The sequence below is a fragment of the Anabrus simplex genome, chromosome 1 (assembly GCF_040414725.1).
Source record: "Anabrus simplex isolate iqAnaSimp1 chromosome 1, ASM4041472v1, whole genome shotgun sequence".
In the NCBI taxonomy this organism is placed as follows: domain Eukaryota; kingdom Metazoa; phylum Arthropoda; class Insecta; order Orthoptera; family Tettigoniidae; genus Anabrus; species Anabrus simplex.
This window is the reverse complement of record NC_090265.1, coordinates 999,285,921-999,304,106: the sequence shown is the minus strand read 5'-3', so window position 1 is coordinate 999,304,106 and position 18,186 is coordinate 999,285,921.

Sequence of the window (18,186 nt, the reverse complement as noted above, 5' to 3'; positions counted from 1 at the left end):
CCTCCAAAAGGTTTCCACATTTTCTGTATTTCTCCTGTTGGTGACATTAGTAGGTGCATGGAAGTTAACAACTGTGTGCGCTTTGTTGAGAGTTTTAAAAGCTATAGTGGACGTTCTTCCGTTTGGAGATGGAGTTGATCATTTTGTTGCTGACTATAAGCCTGTCCCCAGGTGAGGCACATTCTTCATCACTCTTTCACCTGGTTGCCCTTTGTAGATCCGATAACCTTGTGATTCTATCACTTCTCGATCGAGGAATCTGGTCTCTTGTACAGTTGTTATCAGGATGTTGTGTTCAGTTAAAACATCTAGTGTATGTTTTCCTGTCTCTAGGAGGGAGTTCATGTTGATGGTCGCCAAGAGCTTAAAAAGTTTCTTCGTCTCACATGAAGGTGCAAGCTCCCCAGAATCCAAAGGCTTGCTTGCCCCATCAAAACTGGGGGTGGATTTTATACCATCTGGGGTAGTTTTTCCGTTGGTCGTTTTCTCCATGTTGCGAGAGTTAAGAAAAAGTTCAGGGTGTTACCCGCATTTATTTAATCGTATGGTGATTATAATTACAAATTTATAAGTCCAGATCGAAGTGTTTTAGCCACTCTACAGCACTTTCTGAAAGATGAAACAGGTCGCTGGGGCTTCCGGAGTAGGCCTGAAGAGGGCAGCGCAGGATGACATGGTCCAGGGTCTGCTCCCCTTCATTGCCCTCACATATTGGAGAATCCATCCAACCCCACTTATGGCGTAAGAAATTGCAGCGTCCATGCCCAGTTCTCTGTCTGTTGAGGCGACACCATAGTTTTCTTGGGAGGTCGAATCCCTTCATTTTCAGGGTTGGATTTAGGTCATGAGCATTTGTTCCAGATGTTGAAATTAACCACTCATCCCGCCAGCTCTCGTTTAGATTAAAATTATCCCTCAAGAGTCAGCCAGCGAGTATACTTGTTGGTCTCTTAGATCGAAGTCGTCGTGGCGATGGGTAACAAAATTCCTGGTGAACTGGTAATGAGGGAGATGACCAGATCATCTTTGCTTCTCTCAGCAGAGCTTCCTTTCTCCTCAGGTGGGGTGATGGGATATGACTAAGTACGGGTAACCAGTGGCGAGGTGTTGACTTTACAGTACCAGTTATGCAGCGCATGGTATCATTCAACTTAGTATCCACTTTATGCACGTGCACTTTCCAGCCATACTGGGGCACAGTATTCCGCTGCAGAGTAGACAAGACTGATACCCGTTAATCGTAAGCAGTCAGCCGAGGCTCCCCTGGAACTGCCACAAAGCTTGATAATAATGTTATTTGGTTTACGTCCCACTAACTACTTTTACGGTCTTCGGAGACGCCGAGGTGCCGGAATTTAGTCCCGCAGGAGTTCTTTTACATGCCAGTAAATCTACCGACACGGGGCTGTCGTATTTGAGCACCTTCAAATACCACCGGACTGAGCCAGGATCGAACCTGCCAAGTTGGGGTTAGAAGGCCAGCGCCTCAACCGTCTGAGCCACTCAGCCCGGCAAAGCACAAAGCTTGTGTAGGATGTTATTCCTTGTAGCGAGTTTGTGAGAGAGCTTGGTGAGATGTTCTTTGTAGCTCAGAGTTCTGTCCATTGTGACTCCTAGGTATTTCGGGAACGGGTTGTACTTTAGTTTACAACAATGAATAAGACAGATGGCTCTTAGTTTGCGAGTCGTTTGCTGAGATGAAAACATGAAACCTCGGTCTTAGAAGCACTTGGGATCAAACGCCAAGACTTGAAGAATGTTGCCATTTTGACCAAGTCTGCTGAAAGAATGTCTTCTCCATCCTCAAAATTTCTGCTTTGAGCTACCAATGCAATGTCGTCTGCGTAGATGAACTTACTAGCTGTGGCTGGTGGTAAGTCATGGGTGTATAGGTTGAAGAGAACTGGGGCCAATACTGATCCCTGTGGCAGACCGTTATTTAATTTTCTTTTGCGACTTTTAGAATCACCTAGGAATACTACAAACTCTCTCTCACAGAGCATGTTGGAAATTAGGTTTGCAATTTCCAAGCAGGGAATTACTTCCAGCACTTTAAGAATTAGTCCATGTCGCCAGACAGTATCTGATGCACTTGTCAGATCGATAAAGACAGCTGTTGATTTTAAGTTCTTTTGGAAGCCTGCCTCGATGTGAGTGGTAAGACACAAAACTTGATCAGTGCAGCTACGATTTCTTCTGAAACCAGCTTGCTCTGGGGGAATTACAGCGTCAATGAGTGGTGCTATCCTAGTGAGGAGGACTCGCTCCAAGAGTTTATAAGTGCAACTGAGAAGTGCTATTGGGCGGTAGTTTTCAGGTCTCTGCTCCGACTTTCCTGGTTTAAGAAGGGCGATCACCTTTGACCGTTTGAACTGCTTCGGCAGCTTATTAGTCTGAAGGATGTAAGTAAAAAGAGAAGTGATCCATTTTATGCTATGTGGACCCATATTTCGAAGGAATTCGTTGAAGATATTATCAGTCCGTATTTACCAACTAAATATTGAATGCTTAAGTCGTGCCAAGTGTGAATATCTTAGAAAACAGCTGGTTACCCGCAGGTAACAATTGTTAACTTTAAAACCCCCAGCACTGATTTGTTTGCCGATCCAACTTCCCGCTGGGATTGGTACCCAGCCTTTCGCTAGGTTGCTCGGTTTAGCAGGGGCACCTCTTGCAGATTATGTGTTGGAGTTGGAGTGAAAGAGGCTAGTTGGATTCTCTTGCTTATTAATTTCGTGTGGCTATTTCTAGCCGGGTGCAGCCCTTGTAAGGCAGACCCTCCGATGAGGGTGGGCGGCATCTGCCATGTATAGGTAAATGCGTGTTATTGTCGTGGAGGATAGTATTATGTGTGATATGTGAGTTGCAGGGATGTTGGGGACAGCACAAACACCCAGCCCCCGAGCCATTGGAATTAATCAGTGAAGGTTAAAATCGCCGACCCGGCCGGGAATCGAATCCGGGACCCTACGGGACTGTACGCTGACCATTCAGCCAACGAGTCGAACATTCTCTTGCTGAATCCAATATTTTCATGTTGCAGATGATTGGCAACAACGCGCTTCACCCCCATTTGCCAGAGTCATAATAACTCCTCCCAGGTTGATTCCCAGGACCTGAAATGCTAGTTTATATTAAATAACAACGAATACAAATCGGTTTTTTTGTATATTTTTGTGACGTAAATTATTTGAGTAATTGTATTTCGGGCATTTTGCATGTAGGATCGCATTAGCCATGAAGTGGCTAACGGTGGTGGTGGTGGTGGTGGTGATTATTGTTTTAAGAGGAAGTACAACTAGGCAACCATCCTCTATATAACACTAATCAGAGGGAAAAATGGAAGGGATCCGACACTTCGAAAAATGAAGATATCGGCCAAAGGAAGACAAGGGCCACGACGGGCGTGAAAATGAAAGACACCCTAGCCCTCGCAAACCTAATAGCGTCGGGGTCGGAAAAGAACAAGTGTTGACCAAGGGAGGTCGGATAGGATAGATGAAAGTGAGGAGCCTGGCACAAGTAAGTGGAAGAAATGCCAGGACTCAGCTGAGGGCCCCGTGGTCGCCAACCCACGCTCCATAGTTCGGGGCCCCTTTTAGTCGCCTCTTACGACAGGCAGGGGATACCGTGGGTGTTATTCTACCGCCCCCACCCACAGGGTAAAGTGGCTAACGAACTAGTTTCATGTCTCCGCGTAGGTGTCCCGCGGCAGCACTGACCAATAAACGTTAACCCAAGCACGTGCTCATGTTTACACCACGACTGGCTCTCTGGGTGAAATATATATAGGAAGACTCGCTTTACATTAGATGCCTCAATATCACAGAGTCGGAAGGAAACTAAATGCGAAAGCCTACAATGTCGAAAGCTGATAAAACCAACACCGCCTAGATATAAGGCCTCACAACCCTTCTGGGAATATACTATGACGTCAAGATCGGAAGGCAAGCTTGAACCTTTTCAGTAATAACACAGCAATGAGTTTGGCCATGTAACGCTGAAATTAGAAGAGTTTTAATTCGTTTAATGGTGCCAATTCCTAATACCGGTGTACGTAATGGTACTGATGTGTTGCGTACTCAACTGTAAGGAGAATTGCGACAGTGACAACTAAGTGCATGCATTAAGTTTCCGAAGTACGAGGTTATGCGGCAGATATGTTTACGTGCAATTCCAAGACAAGACTACAGATTTACTAATAACTCAATGGTGAGTAACTATTATTAATACATTCTCACACAATCATAATGAGCATAGGCCTATGACGTATTTAACTACACGCAACAGCTGGTGATATGTAGGCATATTTACTCTTCAATGATATAAGATTATGTTAGCTCACAATCATGGAATACATTATTTCAACGGTATTATTTTTATTATTATTATACGCATTAAAACATACCACCTACAAGAGCTGCTGGTGTAGGCCGATTCACCCTGGAAATGCACGAATTTCGCTCACGGTGTTACATTATTTTACAGGTATGCCACAGACATTTAAAGTCGGAGATATTTTATGGGAAGTAACTGGTACTGATCCTCAGGAAAAACTTTTAACTACTCTTCCAAGACTATGACTCACAGAGACTGCAGTGCCTTATATCTTTCCCAACTGTCCATCGTATTTATCGCCACAGGGTATGATGCGCAAAGGTATCACCCAAATATGACTATAAAATTTGTCACAAATGGAACATAATAATTGCTTTTACACATATCAAGTGAAAAATCCGCCACATTCTGGCAGGTGAAGAGAAGAACCAGGCAAAAAAGTGAATGGAAAGAGGAGCAATAAACAGAGCCATTGAAGATAGTACACATCTAATACAGAGAAATTCACTCCACAACCTTACACAGCTGAAAAGAACAATTATACATGTTACCTGATGGTTGTTGTACTGTGATAAAGTGAACGTAAGTAATGTCTGTGTACGTCGATACATCAAGGCAACCATACTGCATAGCATATGTAATCATCTAATAGGACATGACCTTTATTCTAAACGGGTTTTATTAAAGTATAAAATATTTCTAATGTATATGTGGACAAAATTACAAATACAAATGCGGTATATTCTTTAATTACAAAACATCATAGCTGCATTACAAGGAATGAGTGTAACTATGTGCAGAAAGATTCAAGAAATAAGTTAATTCTAGTCCTAGTTGGTAAACTGGACACCGAGGATGATTTCCCCACAGTTAATTTAATAGTCATAGTTAAAACATTTCTTAGTTCGTAAAGGAGTATGTGTATGATTTTCTTGTTATTTGTTCAACCTTCTGTCTGATATCTCCTCAAGTTCACAAATGTATAGCCGACCCCGTGGTGAAGGGATATAATGCCTGCCTCTTACTCGGAGGCCCGGGTTCGATTCCCGGTCAAGTCAGGTTTTTTTTACCTAGATCTGAGGGCTGGTTCGAGGTCCACTCAGCATACGTGATTACATTTGCGAGCTATCTGACGGTGAGATAGCGACCCCGGTCTAGAAAGCCAAGAATAACGGCCGAGAGGATTCGTCCTGCCGAACACAAGACACCTCGTAATCTGCAGGCCTTCGGGCTGAGCAGAGCCAAGGCCAAGACCTTCAGGGCTGTTGCGCCGTGCGATGTTTACAAATTTATGAGACATAGCAACTTAACGTTGCCACATGTCAATACTTTTAAAAGAGTAGGCTCTAGTCTGAATGGTAATCCAATATTAGGACAGAAACTTACATACTTTCTGGAATACATAAAACATAAATTTCAAGGTTTCGAACAGAATGACAAATTGGTAACATCGATGGTAGGTGAAATTCTCATTAAACCATACATGAACTTCAAGGGAGGAAACATGGTAGGCTCATGTGCAAATACTGCCAGTGATGCTACATCAGCTTAGATTTTAGGCCTATGCTAATATTATACGTGCTAGTTTTCTTTCAAGATCATGTAATGCCTATTTAAATTGAAATATGTTTGTAACATCCTGTTGTGCTGTTAGCAATTCGGCCTAAGTAAGTTAACATTGCAAAATGCTGTCGTGTTATACAACTGTTTGCTGTTTATCTTTAATGGCAGAGTCACTAAAATACGGTAATAACGACAGTATTATTCAACATTGAAACGCTATTTGTTAGTAAATAAATTATTTCATTGGCAAAGGTATTAAAATCATGTCTGTGTTTAACTATGTTCCGCGTTTTTCTGCATTGCCATCGCCTCCTTAGCGTGACGTCACCACGCTGTTGTTAGGCCTTATTATCTAGGAGGTGTTGATAAAACTGATCAGCAATAACCTTACATTGACCATTGTTTTTGTGATATGCTTTGCTCTCTTCTGTTTCCACTCATCTCCGATAGATGTGATTGCTGCTGCGTACGGAGTATAACAGTCTGCCTGAATATTGGCGGGAAGTAGCTGAGGAGATAGATAACTTTCTTCTCTAGAATGCCATTCCTCTGGTTCATAATTTTTCTGATACGACTGGTACTTAACACACTGGTTCATCATAGTATTCCAGCTGTCGGAACCCTACTCTGAGGCGCTGATTGAAATGAGCAGTGGGCGCACTTATAGGAATAATGGCAGGGGAGTGTTCACGTTTACCTGCGGCCTGGTCATTCCAGCTTGGGAACTTTGGACTATTAGGTCGGCAGCGTAGTACTGCTCGTTAAAAGTGAGAAAATGTGCGGTTTTTCATTTGATCGAGTATTTCATATGATAGAATTGTTTTTAATCGCGACATTCTTACTGACTTTATTGTAATGACCTATGTTGATTTCAGTTGGGGAAACCATAAAGATAGTTTGAGGCTGTATAAAGGCAGGTGGAGTTGAGTGTCTGCCATTATAATGAAAACTGCCCAACTTGATTGACTGGCAATAGGCAAAGGGGTCTGCCATCATAATGAAAACTCCTCAACTTGATTGTGACTGACAGTAGGCAAGAGGACGTGTCATTAAAATGAAAATTCCCTAACCCAGTCTTCACATGAGAAAAGATTTATGGTGACTTCCCCGTCGCGTTTCTGGGGTAATGTTAAGAGCCATGTAATTTAATAAAATCTTGCTCACTACTTAGAAATCTGTATACAATGTAGAATTCCGCAGCGAAGCACGGGTACAGCAGCTAGTGAGACATATAAACAAGCTTACTTAGCTCGTGGTTTAGCCTACGATGATCAGCAATGGCTAGAAGGATTACGAGAATTTGCCCTATCTGAAATGCCCACAGCGATGCAATCCGGGAACATTTAGAGAAAATCTGGCAGAAGATTTTATACATGCAGCTCGACGAAACGGACAGTCTACAGAAGACGCAATTAAGCGCGCTTACCGGATTATTGCCTATAAATCAAACAATGAAGCAACAGAAGGCATAAATTTCCAATACTGGATACAAACTTTTGACTTTGAGGACATTGATGATTACGAGAAGGAAATAAATCAGGATATTCTGAATTCCGACCAATCAGCAGCACTGGGAGAGCAAATGTGTCGGTATCTCAGAGGGAAACAAATAGAGATCGTCAATACCATACTTCGTGCAGTAAATGATGCAAATGTTGAAACAAAATACTTTTTTAGTTGATGCTTCAGGTGGCACTGGGAAGGCATTTACCTATAAAACTCTCTACTACATGCTTACTGGAAGACATCTTAACGTAACATGTATATATGGCATTTGCCGGCATTGCACCCATATTACTCTCTGGTGGTGGTGGTGATTATTGTTTTAAGAGGAAGTACAACTAGGCAACCATCCTCTATATAACACTAATCAGAGAGAAAAATGGAAGGGGTCCGACACTTCGAAAAATGAAGGTATCGGCCAAAGGAAGACAAGGGCCACGAAGGGCATGAAAATGAAAGACTCCCTAGCCCTCGCAAACCTAATAGCGTCGGGGTCGGAAAAGAACAAGTGTTGACCAAGAGAGGTCGGATAGGATAGATGAAAGTGAGGAGCCTGGCACAAGTAAGTGGAAGAAATGCCACGACTCGGCTAAGGGCCCCGTGGTCGCCATCCCACGCTCCAAAGTTCAGAGCCCCTGGGGCCCCTTTTAGTCGCCTCTTACGACAGGCAGGGGATACCGTGGGTGTTATTCTACCGCCCCCACCCACAGGGGGTATTACTCTCCAATGGTCGTACTTCTCATAAAACCTTTGGACTCAAAATAACACTGCAACACCAGTCAGTTTCGAGTATCAAACTAGGATCGTCCAAAGCCAGGAATTTGGTAGAAACAGATATTTTTCTTACGGATTTTGCTTCCAAAATACGGATTGATTATCATGGATCAACTCTTATGAAGAGTTGGAAGTCCGGATTTCCTTTTGGTGGCAAAGTGATGGTACTGGGAAGAGACTTTCATCAATCTCTTCCTGCACAGCCACAAGCAAATAGAAATGAATGATTAGATCTTTCCATTAGAAGATGTTCTCTGTGGCCACTGTTCAAGATGTTTACACTCGAAGAAAACATGCGTGTTGATTCGGAGCAACGCCAGTTTGCTGAATATCTTCTAAAGCTAGGCAACGGGGAATTACCGCTGAATACAATTGAAGAAATAAATTGCCAGAGGATATCATCTTATTGATGAAGTTTTCGCAAACAGCTTTGCTAATGGATATTACGAAGGATTGAAAGATAGAGCAGTATTCGCGTCTATCAACAAAGACGTCGATAAAATAAACAATGATATCACTGCCAAACTTCCGGGAGAGTACAAAATCTACCATACCTACGACTCAATAAAAGATCATTCCGAACAAGCATTTGAATTTACAACTGAATTCTTTAATTCAGTGAACATTTCATACTTACCACCATATGAATTGAAATTGAAAGAATGCAATAATAATGCTATTACGTAATTTGGATGTATTAGAAGGTTTATGCAATGGAACAAGACTAATTGTAATAAACCTGTGTAATAACGTTATTAAAGCAAAATTCATCTCTGGTGAATAATCCGGCAAAGAAATGCATATTCCTAGAATCACCCTTGATTCCACAAAAGATCATCTAGGATGTACCACGCAACGACATCAATTTCCAGTAAGACCTGCATTTGCTATTATGGTGCACAAAGCGCAGGGCCAAACTTTCGAGTTTATTTGCGTAGACCTATCACTTTCTACAGTCAAGAGACCAAGAACTTTAAGATTACTGCCACCACAGGAGAATCCACATCTTTCTCGGAATATACTGTGGAAAGAGGCGTTAGACTAAAATGTTTAACATTTATTAACATATTTTTATAATTAAGGTTGTATTCCTTTATGTAAACGAATAAGTAGTTACCGTATGTTTTGTTCAAAATTTATAATACACTGACTGACAGAGCAAATGCAACACCAAGAAGGAGTGGTTCGAAAGGGATGAAAGTTGGGGAAAAAACAGAGACGGCACGGACGAATAATTGATGTTTATTTCAAACCGATATGCAGGTTACACAATGCGCACGGCATCGACTCAGTAGGATGTAGGACCACCGCGAGCGGCGATGCACGCAGAAACACGTCGAGGTACAGAGTCAATAAGAGTGCGGATGGTGTCCTGAGGGATGGTTCTCCATTCTCTGTCAACCATTTGCCACAGTTGGTCGTCCGTACGAGGCTGGGGCAGAGTTTGCAAACGGCGTCCAATGAGATCCCACACGTGTTCGATTGGTGAGAGATCCGGAGAGTACGCTGGCCACGGAAGCATCTATACACCTCGTAGAGCCTGTTGGGAGATGCGAGCAGTGTGTGGGCGGGCATTAGCCTGCTGAAACAGAGCATTGGGCAGCCCCTGAAGGTACGGGAGAGCCACCGGCCGCAGCACATGCTGCACGTAGCGGTGGGCATTTAACGTGCCTTGAATACGCACTAGAGGTGACGTGGAATCATACGCAATAGCGCCCCAAACCATGATGCCGCGTTGTCTAGCGGTAGGGCGCTCCACAGTTACTGCCGGATTTGACCTTTCTCCACGCCGACGCCACACTCGTCTGCGGTGACTATCACTGACAGAACAGAAGCGTGACTCATCGGAGAACACGACGTTCCGCCATTCCCTCATCCAAGTCGCTCTAGCCCGGCACCATGCCAGGCGTGCACGTCTATGCTGTGGAGTCAATGGTAGTCTTCTGAGCGGACGCCGGGAGTGCAGGCCTCCTTCAACCAATCGACGGGAAATTGTTCTGGTCGATATTGGAACAGCCAGGGTGTCTTGCACATGCTGAAGAATGGCGGTTGACGTGGCGTGCGGGGCTGCCACCGCTTGGCGGCGGATGCGCCGATCCTCGCGTGCTGACGTCACTCGGGCTGCGCCTGGACCTCTCGCACGTGCCACATGTCCCTGCGCCAACCATCTTCGCCACAGGCGCTGCACCGTGGACACATCCGTATGGGTATCGGCTGCGATTTGACGAAGCGACCAACCTGCCCTTCTCAGCCCGATCACCATACCCCTCGTAAAGTCGTCTGTCTGCTGGAAATGCCTCCGTTGACGGCGGCCTGGCATTCTTAGCTATACACGTGTCCTGTGGCACACGACAACACGTTCTACAATGACTGTCGGCTGAGAAATCACGGTACGAAGTGGGCCATTCGCCAACGCCGTGTCCCATTTACCGTTCGCTACGTGCGCAGCACAGCGGCGCATTTCACATCATGAGCATACCTCAGTGACGTCAGTCTACCCTGCAGTTGGCATAAGTTCTGACCACTCCTTCTTGGTGTTGCATTTGCTCTGTCAGTCAGTGTAAATACCGGTAAGTGATTTATAAATTACAGTATTGTTTATGATCCTTTATTACTGTTCATCAAGTATAAATAAAAATTCACAATGATTCTGAGCATCGCTCGGTCAGCCAGGTACTTATTCTTAAAGTACTCAATTGACATCCTCACTTATTCTATGGATAGCGCAGGTACTGGCCATACTCTTCTTGCAACATTCAACAGTTCATTGAAATATTCAGCCCATCGGTCAAGAATTTGGTTTCTTCCACCAATCATGTTTCCTTCCGTACAGAATACAGTACGTAGTGGAAAATCTTTCTGTAAGTCCGTTATTCTCTCATGGAACATTATTCCTGCCTGCCATGAATTTTCTCCAACTCCATAGTCAATTTTCACTTTGCCTCTCTTTTATTTCTTCTTCAAAGTCTTTTTTTCTTTCCTTCCTAAATTCCCCTACAGAGATTCTAGTTTTCCTGCTAAAGGTTTCCCTTGCCTCACTTCTCCCCTCAGTTTCTCTTCTACATTCATCAAACCACCCTTGTCTTTCAATCCTTTCTTCCACCCCTAGTACTTAAATCAACAGTTACCTGCAAAACATCCCTCATTAAACCCCACTTCACTTTGATGTTTTCCACTACCCAGTTTTGTTATTTAGCCTCAGATTTCTTCTCCAGCCTGGATTCATATTGCTGGGTGGTTTCCTTACCTTTCAATCTCTTTGGAGCTTTCATTCTTGACAGATCTATAGACTGCAGTATGTTGAAAACCGAATCAGCTCCTGTAAAACTGTCAACTTGAATGACATCAGATCTGTGTTCGATTACTAATCTATTTGATTAAATATGTTACCATCTGGCGAACACCAAGTGGATTTCCTAATATTATTTCTCTTAAAATATTTACTCTTCGCCACCATCGAGTTTCTCATCGCAAAATTAATCAGTCTGTCCATTAACATTTGACATGCAAGATTTCCTTCCCGATTGTCCCAATTCTTTGCGCACCTTAGCATTGAAATCTCCCATGAGTGATTTTTACATCTTGGGATGTATTCCATTTTTTGTTCCAGTTGTCCATAGATTTATCTTCGGCATATTCTGAAGGTGTACACACGCACGCAAAGGTGATTGAAAAAATGGGCATTCACTCTAAGAATACATATTCTTTCATTTACAGGCTTGACATGTGATATTTCCACACATCTCAAGCAAGTGAGGGACTACACTGGTGTTCATATGGTAAATACTGGAGAGTTTCCTGTTCCCAATTTAGGCTTAGATTCGTCAATCCCCGAACGGATACCTGTAGATGGTGAAAAAATGAAGTTAGCAGAGTTTAGATAAAGATGGCAGATATCCATACCATACTACTAAGCCGCAAAATGAAAGCCAGCGTATTTTACGTACAACTGCGATTAGACCTGGAATTGCAACATAATGCATGGACTGCCAACAAAATCAACCTATACTTAAAGATGAACATAACGGGGATGTTCTGTTTACGTCAAGCATGGCTCTTCATTGTCCATCACCAAGGCAGACAAGGAGATAGTCCAAGAAAAGATTGATCATATCGAGACGGCAAGGACGTTTACCGAACGAGATGGTGTTCGTATTCAGTATTATCTAAATGGGCTACTACAAGACCTAACCTCCAATGTTCATACGCTACGACATTTCACAGACAGTGCAGCATCAACAGATAAAAGTAAGACAAATGTATTCTTCCTTCCATCGTTCCTACGTTACTCTCTTCACATAAAGGAAATACACCACTTCTCTCCGGTTCGTGGCCACTCATATACCATTTGTCAAGAGAGAAGAATTTGTGCCGTGAAGAAACTATCTTAGATCCAGAATAACATTACAAAATAATACGAAAACTTCGCACCTGTTGAACATTATAGAAAGCGTTGGTAAGTGTTCGACTTCAAGAGCGCTGACAACAATGCACTCAAGGCCAAGATGTATCTAAGGCATATATTGGCCGACTGTACGGGTTGTGGTTCCGAAAAGGTAAAACTGGAAAATCAATGTTGCTGTAGGTATCTACTACACCTGCGGCGAAACAGAAGTGAGCAGAAGGGAATGTCCTGGAGAGGGGAAACCAGTTCAACTGGTGAGTCAGTTGAGACGCCAGAAAATAAAGTGTCTCTTGAGAAAGCAGAAGGTGTACTCATGAAATTCTTCCAGGTCCCAGAAAGTGCAAAGGCGTTACATGCAGATGTTTTACGAAATACAGGCGGCTACAATAAAGGCGATGTTGAGGTACATGACGAGAACTTTCAGTAAATGCAATTGTAGATGTTGCGGAAGAAAATTCGACCTAAATGACTAAAAAATTGATGTCCATTACTTAATCATCATGCACTTGTTCACATATGTAAAATAAAGGTTATCAGTGTGTTCAACTGGAGTAATCATTAAACATTTATCCATCCTCAACTAACGTAGACAATGTCCTTGAAAACAAGTTCAGTCCACGGACGGGATCTGATCAAGATTGAAATCTTTCTCTTAATGGCGTATCCCCTGTAATTGCGGGATTTTGTGTTTACAATCAAACTACTCCTAAATGGTACTAGGACCAGCTTACAACACGGGCAAAGTACAGAACATCATTGCTCTGGTTGTTAACACTTTTTGCTCTCTCGAAAACGTTGCTATATGGACTGAACTCGTTTTAGGAATGAGCTCTTCAAATTTTACACCCAGGGCGTGTGTTCCGTGATGAAAAACTGCAATTTTACAACTAATTCTGAAAAGTAAATCTGAAGAACTCAAAAGAGTAGACAAGAGGCAAACATCCTGTTTTAGAAATATTCAAGACTGGGCGGACATAACAAAGATTGAAGACCTATATCGTTTGCTGAAGAAGAAACAAACACTGATCATTGCTCGAGAAACTGGCTAGGACGATGTACAGACATCGTCAGTGATGGTCGGACGATTTAGAAAAACAGAAGTTCGCCTGCCTGTTGCAAGGAGCGACTTTACTACACTTCCTCTTTCGGTGGTCGGCAAATTATTCCGTAATCAGAGTTGGGAAGTAATCGAGCAAAAGTAGTCTGAATTGCAGTATACGTGACGAATACTTCTTTAGTAATTTTTACTTGTAATCGTTACTTTTCGAAGCTTTTAATTTTTACTCGCAATTTACTTACTGAAATAAAATAGTTGTAATCGTTATACTCTAATATTAATATTCTAGTTTGCGTTGTACTAATTATATACAGTACAATGCCTCGAGAATTTGGCAACTAAGGAGCCCTAGCACTCGCAGCCCTAATTAAAGATCACTATCACTATCATTATCAGCCATATTCAATCGTTTTTACGATGTGGCCTCTCTAAGTCTGAAGCAAGGTAGGTTTTCATGAGGTCTCTCCATCTGGGACGGTCTTGAGTGATGTTCTGCCAATTGATCCCAGTAATCTTCCGGATGTCTTTATCCCATCTGTCTGGTGGGCTTCCCTTAGGTCTCAGATGATCTTTCGGACTCCACTCAAGCACAAGCTTTGTCCACCTACCATCAGTTCTCCGAACAACATTGCCTGCCCACTGCCATTTTAAGGTAAACACCCTTTCTAAAAAATCACTGACCTTTGGGACTGACCTGATGTAATCTGCTCTCTAACTGTCTTTCTTCGTGAAGCCTAGCATAAACCGTTCCATAGCTCTTGGGGTTGTTCTGAGTTTTTGCTTAACAAACTCGCTCAATGTCCAGGTTTCACAACCGTAAGTCAGTACAGGGAGAACACATTGGTCAAAGACTATCTTCTTTAGGTGGATTGGCATGTTGGATTTGAAGATTGAAGAATTTCTTCCGTAGTCTTGCCATCCTAGTTTGATACGTCAGAAGATTTCCGGTCTTAAGTCCCCTTTCATGTTTACAAACTGCTCGAGATAGACATACTCATTGAAGATCAGTTGTGAAAAAATCCACAGCCTGTTTCCAGTTTCAACCGGATCGGGAATGGAATTAATGAAGTCCCCACCTAGTGGCGAGGATAGGAACTGTGCTGGCTGCCGAATCCTGTCGCACTCCTCTGGGGCAATTATTAATGACTGGCAGTTGAAATTAAATGATACTGGAGTGTGTTGCTCGAATGAAAGATGACAGGGGAAAACCGAAGTACCCGGAGAGAAACCTGTTTATTTGGAGGAAGGCATCAAAATGTTGCCAATTCGATGACAAAATGTGTGCCAAATTCGGGAGACTATGTAGAAAAATGACTGATTCAATTATGATCCTCACAACAGAGGAGAAGGTGTTTATCACGGAACATTATTTCCAGCCATATGGAGTTGAGCTCAACCACAGAATGGGCCAAGTTTGCTTCACGTTAAAGAACAGCACGGGGCACGATTTAATACGGAGACGACCAAATAAGAGAAGAATGTTAGCTGTCGTTGACAAGTTCCGCCATACGGGATCAGACGTATATCAATGAAGGGGCTGGCTTGTCGTCACAAAGGAGAATCATGGGCAACTTTTCCAAAAGCTGTTACAATGCGCGGGTTACGATTTGGTGCGCCGTGTCTGATCATGGACTATTGGATCCTTGTTTAGTCGAGGGTCCGTCTCTGTGGTGTAGTGGTTAGTGTGATTAGGTGATTAGCTGCCACCCCCGGAGGCCCGGGTTCGATTCCTGGCTCTGCCACGAAATTCGAAAAGTGGTACGAGGGCTGGAACGGGGTCCACTCAGCCTCGGGAGGTCAACTGAGTAGAGGTGAGTTCGATTCCCACCGCAGCCATCCTGAAAGTGGTTTTCCGTGGTTTCCCACTTCTCCTCCAGGCAAATGCCGGGATGGTACCTAACTTAAGGCCACGGTCGTTTCCTTCCCTCTTCTTTGTTTATCCCTTCCAACCTTCCCATCCCCCCGCAAAGCCCCAGTTCAGCATAGCAGGCGAGGCCGCCTGGGCGAGGTACTGGTCATCCTCCCCAGTTGTATCCCCGACCCCAGAGTCTGAATCTCCAGGACACTGCCCTTGAGGCGGTAGAGGTGGGATCCCTCGCTGAGGCCGAGGGAAAAACCGACTCTGGAGGGTAAAAAGATAAAGAAGAAGAAGAAGTTTAGTCGAGAACTATATAACTGGCAAAATGAATGGTATGGGGCAACTGTAGTCTTAAGGTCTGCTCACACCAACGCGGGACGCGTGAAGCGGAAGCAACAGCGAAACCTACAATTCCGCAGTCGCTGCGAAGTTCGTCTTTGCTTTCACACCGGAGCGGGAAACAGTAGCTGAAATGGATTCGTATGGTGAGGAAAGTGCTTCTGCTTCTAGCACTTGCTGAAAATTATGACCGCAGGTTCGTCCGACTCGTTGGCTGAATGGCCTTCGGTTCAGAGGGTCGCGGGTTCGATTCCCGGTCGGGTCGGGGATTTTAATCGCTTCTGATTAATTCTTCTGGCTCGGGGACTAGGTATTTGTGTCCGTCCCAACACTATCCTCTTCATATTCACACAACACTCTACACTACCAACCATCACAGAAACACGCAATAGTGATTACATCGCTCCATATAGGGTTGTCGTCAAGAAGGGCATCCGGCCGTAAAACAGTACCAAATCCACATGTGCGACTCAGTTTGCACCCACGATCCCACAGGTGTGGGAAAAGCGGTAGGAAAAGAAGAAGAAGAAGAAGAAGAAGAAGAAGAAGAAGGTGAACGCAGGTTCGTATTATTATATTAATTACTACTACTTTCCTCTGACTATCCCAGTTATTTCTGGAGTTGCTGGAGCCACTCAGCTCATTTTGACAACATGGGATAAAACTAAGAACAGCACTAACAATTGTTTCACCATCCTGTACTCCAAATATATTTTGCTTTGATTTTACCTATAAGGAACGCTGCTGCCGTTTTTCATCCCCTTGCGGTTGAATAGTGAACGACTTCATTCCCGCTTTCGATAAGTTCGCCGAACAATAACATCCGTGTTGATTCCGCTAACTTTCGGCTGGCAGCGCTTCGCTACTCCACTCCAGCCCCGCGCATCAGTCAGGCTTGTAATTAGTCATTGCACTGTGTGTGAGCCGGTGAAGTTTGATATAATGACATGTGAATAGGACAAGAAACTGTTGCTGATAAACGGTTATAAATTATGTTTCCATAAATGTCTTGGTGGCGTTGATAGACACAAGTGTTTGAGGAGAACATGTAAGTAATTGGTGAAATTAAATTATTTAAATTGTATTGTCGGGTCGCAATTAGACCATAATCATGAACAGGATGACTTTGGTATTAAACCGGCAGAGAGTCAGTAATATTGTGAAACGATAGGCTGAAGAAAATGTGTATGAGCGTCCCTCCAAACGTATACGCCTCCAGTTAGCAAATTGTGATATTGACACTCTCATAACTCATGATTTGGTTCGAATAAGGAAAAATGTTAATGCTACTCGATTACGCAAACTTCCGAAGTTGCCCAATAACTTACCAGAATTTCATGAAGCACGGGCGGAAAATCTTCTCAATACAAACAGGGGGAAAATATTTTATTTGTGAACGACTCTGAAAAAAAATATTGTGGATTTCTCATGCCAAAGCAATTTAAATTTTCTGAAAGAATTGAGAACTTTATTGCCCTAAGCTGTTCCACCAAATATTTATAATTCATGGGATTTCCCATTGGCTTTTGGTTTTTGCTCCCAAACAAAAATTGAAACATATAAGGAAGCTTTGACTTTAATTGCAAATAACACCAATCTGGACATTATACACGTGGACTTTGAGACGGCAATTCACCAGGCAATTGCTTACGTTTGGCCTCAAACGAATATAAAGTGCTGCAGATTTCAACTCGGGGAGACATGGTGGAGAAATATTCAATCACTGAAATGATAAAATGATTTTAAATCAAAGGAATCTGAAACCGGAAGACTTCTGAGAACTTTGTTTGGACTGCCTCTCTACCGAACACGATAGCTACAGTCGCTTAAGAGCTGCCAGTATCCAGTATTCCGGAGATAGTGGGTTCGAACCCCACTGTCGGCAGCCCTGAAGATGGTTTTCCGTAGTTTCCCATTTTCACACCAGGCAAATGCCGGAGCTTTACCTTAATTAAGGCCACGGCTGCTTCCTTCCAATTCCTAGGCCTTTCCTCTCCCATCGTCGCCATAAGACATATCTGTGTCGCTGCTACGTAAAGCAAATAGAAAAAAAAAAAGAAAAAAAGAAAGAGTGTACAGGCCTGGCAGGCTGAAGCTGACGCTGATGCGGAATAAGATAATCAGCTATGTGGGGAACGACACAGAAAGGAACGTTATTGTAGCGGGTGGTCTGAACTTACCAAATGTTAATTGGGAAGGCAATGCGAACGACAGAAATCATGACCAACAAATGATGAATAGTTAATATGGGAAGGACAGCTGAATCAGAAAGTGATGGAACCAACAAGAGGGAAAAATATTCTAGACGTGGGGCTGATAAAACCAGATGAGCTTTGTCTGAAGTGATAT